The following is a 4144-nucleotide window of genomic DNA, read 5'->3' on the forward strand; positions in this document are numbered from 1 at the left end:
CACCTCCACCCTTTTGTTCCAAGACCCGGTGCTCGGAGGCACAGCCGCTAGGCCCAGGGCAGGTGGACCCTGGGGGCGGCCACAGCAGCCCAAGCCTGCCATCTGCGGCCGGCCCCTGGGCACCGCACTGGCCTCGCCAGGGGACACAGGGCTGGCAGAGCTCCCATTTCTGGGGGTTCATGGACAGCCCCCAGGGAGCTCAGGCTCTCAGGGCTGCAGGAACCCCCTCCTACACTGGCCCTTCTGGAGCGGGCCCCTGGGGCTGTCACATTGCCCTAGCTCTGGGGTGACACTGGTAGAGGCCATGAGACCCTGGGGGTGTAAGAGGAGGACCCAGGCCCCACTAAGTGGGAGAGATTGAGGGCCTGGCTGCTGGCCACATGCCAGGCTCTGGGCCAGGAGACACAAGACCTGTCCGATCTCTGAGGACAGGGATGTCACTTTACCCAAGAAGGACAGACAGTAGTGCTCCTCCATGCAGCCTGGCATTTCCAAGTCACCCTCTTACCGACTCCCACTGAGGGCCCCCCAGTGCTGTTTCTGTTCTGAGCACAGTGGGATCCTGTCTTCTGCAATGCCTGGTCCATGTGAATCCCTCATGGCTCACCCTCACCAGACAGGGAAACTATAGTGCCCAGGACAGCAGAACGTGACCCCCAAACACACAAGCATGGCCCCCAAGATAAGGTTCCAAGCTGCCCTCATGCCCCTGCTGAGCTAGAGCTCTAGGGAAGTTCAGATCATCTGGTGCCCACAGGACGTTGTGGTCAGGACGTGGTGGTGGGGCCAGCCAGATGTCCCCTAAACTCTGGGCTGGCAGCCCCACCCCTGGGCTGCCCCCCAGTCCCTCCACTCCAGCTCCACTGCATGCCCCTTCCCCAGGGACTTTCTCTGTCTGAGGACTTTCAGCCCCTGAGGTTTCCTGCCTGCCCCCAGCTCCTCTGCCCACTAAGCACCCCAACCCCTCGGTTCCCAATAGCTGATCCCTCAGAGCCATGTCACCCCACCTGCCATCACTGGTCACTCAGGTCACAGCAGGTCTCAGCAGCACCTCACCGGGTCCTCACGGGCACCGAGGTGGCTGCCATGCCTGTCTCCACTGAACAGGAAGAAATGGAGGCTCAGTGAGGGTGAGGAGGCTGCCCGAGGCATCACAGCTGACCTCTGACTGCTGTGCCTCTGCTCCCGGGCCTTCTGCGCTGCCAGCTGATGGGGTATCTGGGAGGGCTTCCTGGAGGCAGTGTGAGCCCAAGAGGCTGGAACAATGGCAAGTGTGGCCTGGACTCCTGCTCAAGCCTCCAAGCTCATTCTGGATATCCACATACAGGGAAGAGAGGCAGGGCTGGGGGGACCAGGTAGGAAGGGTCACCATGGCAAGGGAAACCAGCTCAGCCTGCCCCCACAAAAGACCTCAAAATGTGGGCTGTGTCCCCCAGTCCTGTGGGGCTATGAGCAGATACCTTCGCAGGGGCCTCCACAGGCCAGGTTTCAGGTGTGCGTACGTGCATGGGCACATATGCAAACACAACCCCCACCCATCGTGTAAGGCCCCCCCGGACTGGGCTTTCCCACCCAAATAACCTGTACTTGCAGGGTGCCAAGCAGCACTGGCTGCCGCAGGAAGCCACAAAAGCCCCCAAGGATGTGCCGTTGCCATGGTGACCCACGGGCACTCAGCAGGCTCCCCTCCGCCACCTCTGCCAGCTCACGCACCCCTGCACCTCCCTAGCCTGGCTGGTCCCAGGGCCTGGAAGGAGGCAGCAGGCACCAGGCAACCTCAGGTGGCCAGCCTTAGCCTCCACCCTCAGTCTCCTTGATGGTGCTAGTACCGGGGTGCAGCCTTCCTGTGGGTCCCCACAATCCCTCTGCAGGCCCTGGTCACAAAACTAGGCTGAGGGTAGGGGATATTCAGCATGATATTCCAGACTCAGCAGCAGAAGGAGGGTGGCAGGTGGGCCTCCCCCACCACCCAATGCCCACGTCCCTGAAAGTGGACCTGCAGGGATGGGGAGACCAAACAGATGGGCAGAGCCAGGAGTGGCTCTGAGAGGCTGTGGACTTGAACTTTCAAATCTATAAAACAAGCCAGTTTCTGGATCCCTGCCAATGCTGGAACAGTCAAAACCCTGCCCCCAAGACTGCAGAAGGTGACGGGAGTGGTACCCTCAGAGCCACTTTGCACATAAGGTCATGAGGCCCGTGGAAGCTAGGAGACTGCTCTTGGTCCCCAGGCAGCTCGTGCCCTGCCCTCCAGCATGAGGGGATGATCCTGGGGGAGAAGGAGGGTTCCAACAGCCCCTGGGCAGCAGGCAGACCTGTCCCCTCCAGGGTCAACCCCGAGACCCCAAGGCCACACAGAGGGGCCACTCAACCCCTTCCCACACGTAGGCTTCACTCACTCAAGTCCTGCGCCCCGGCCACCCCCAGGAGGGAGCCGCCAGCGCCCTCAGCACCTCCGGCTCAACTTCCAGAGCCTTTCTCCGTGCCCACAGGCAGGCGCCTACAGCCCAGGCCCTGCTGGCCATGAACCTGTGAAACAGACCAAGGTCTGTTGTGTCAACACAGCAAGAACACACTACAGGTACTACATGCACACCCACACACACCCTTTCTTCCAGGGCCCTCAGTAAGTCTTCTCAGGAGATACCATCAGGCCACTTTAGAGGTAAGAAAACTGAGACTTGGAGAAACTGTGGACACATCCAAATGCTGATAGGAATGGTCCTTGAGGGCCTGAGTGGGCCCATTCCTGACTCCAGCTCACTGTCCCTCCACCACCCACTAAAGATGCCTATAGGGAAGGCCTCACATGTACCCTCAGGATGGACACCCACTAACAGCCAGCGAGACCCGTGTGGGGTCTTGTTCATGACCCACCTCTTCCCAGAGGGCAAGAGGGGTCAGCACCTCATTTCATTCTTGTGACAACCTCAGCGAGAGGGGTGACTGCCAGGAACGCTCTCTGTGTCAAGGGCCAGGCAGACACCCAGGACTGGAAATACCAAAAGCCTGTGCTGACGGACAGCGGGAAGGGAAGGGGGCCAGGGCCATAAAGGGCACCGCGGCCCGTCAGGCTGATGCTGGGGCAGTGGGGGCCGAGGAGGGGGCAGAGCAGCTGCAGGCAGGGACTCATTCCACGGAGCAGATAAGCAACACCCTGCAGCCAGACAGGACGGGGAGCAGGAAGAGCCCGAGGTGCCCGCCACGGGTGGTGGAGTCCGGGGTAACGAACACCCGGCACACCTAGGGTGCACAGGTAGGTACGGACGTATGTCTGTGCTTGTGCACCTGCACACACGTCCTTCCTTGCTCCGTCCACTGAGGGAGACTTCCAGCATGACCCCGCATCCATCCCCCCAGTGCCAGGCTGCTCACACAGCAGAAAGATCATGTCATCACCAGCACGACACCGCGGGGGCCCAGGAAGACAAAGGCAGCAAACGGCTTTGTTGTTTGTTTCAAGAAGGAAAAACCCATTTGAACAAACCTCAAGTCATCCAGCTCTGCAGCAGCGAGTGTCCAGCCACAGCTTTGCTCCCGGACTCTGAGCCCTTTGCCCTACTGTGGCCACTCACCCTAGTGTGATATTAACCCCACTCGAGCCCAGCACAGAAGGCCCACTTCCAACCAGACCCCAAGCCCAGACGCCTGCCGCCCTACCTTGGCCTGGGGGACGACTACACAGCCAGCGGGAGGGCAGGCCAGCTGGGTCCTGGTTCCCTCACCTGAGCTTTGACCACGGTGGCACAGGGGACCCTTGGCAGTGAGGCATCAGCTGGTGGGGTCCTTGCTGCCCACCAGGTGGCACTCTCTGGCTGTTTTATGTCCAAGGGTTCAGCAGGGAGAGCCTTCCTGAAGACACTGGGCAGGTGAGCAAGGATTGGAATGCCAGGCCCTGGATGTGGGTGCGAAGCCCAGCACACACATCACCACGCCCACCCCCTTCTGTGACCATGAGGGGCTCCAGGAGTGGGGCTGGGGGCTGCAAGGCTGGGTGTCAGGTGCCAGGCTCCCTCCGGGTGGCCAGGGTAGGCCCCTGGATGTGGGAAACAAATGCTCTGCTTGGTTGGGGGGGACTGACATAGCGGGATGCATGCCGCTCAGGGGTCCAAGCTTGGGCATGCTGTATTTGGGACCCACCAGC

General features: G+C 61.0%; 1 protein-coding gene across 1 annotated transcript in view; it reads right to left on the reverse strand.

Annotated features, from left to right (window-relative positions):
• Positions 1-4144, reverse strand: part of AATK (apoptosis-associated tyrosine kinase) — a 34943-nt gene that overhangs the window by 17360 nt on the left and 13439 nt on the right. The gene's annotated exons all lie outside the window — the stretch shown is intronic.

This window comes from Bison bison, unplaced genomic scaffold (genome assembly GCF_000754665.1).
Source record: "Bison bison bison isolate TAMUID 2011002044 unplaced genomic scaffold, Bison_UMD1.0 scf7180017864371, whole genome shotgun sequence".
NCBI lineage: Eukaryota > Metazoa > Chordata > Mammalia > Artiodactyla > Bovidae > Bison > Bison bison.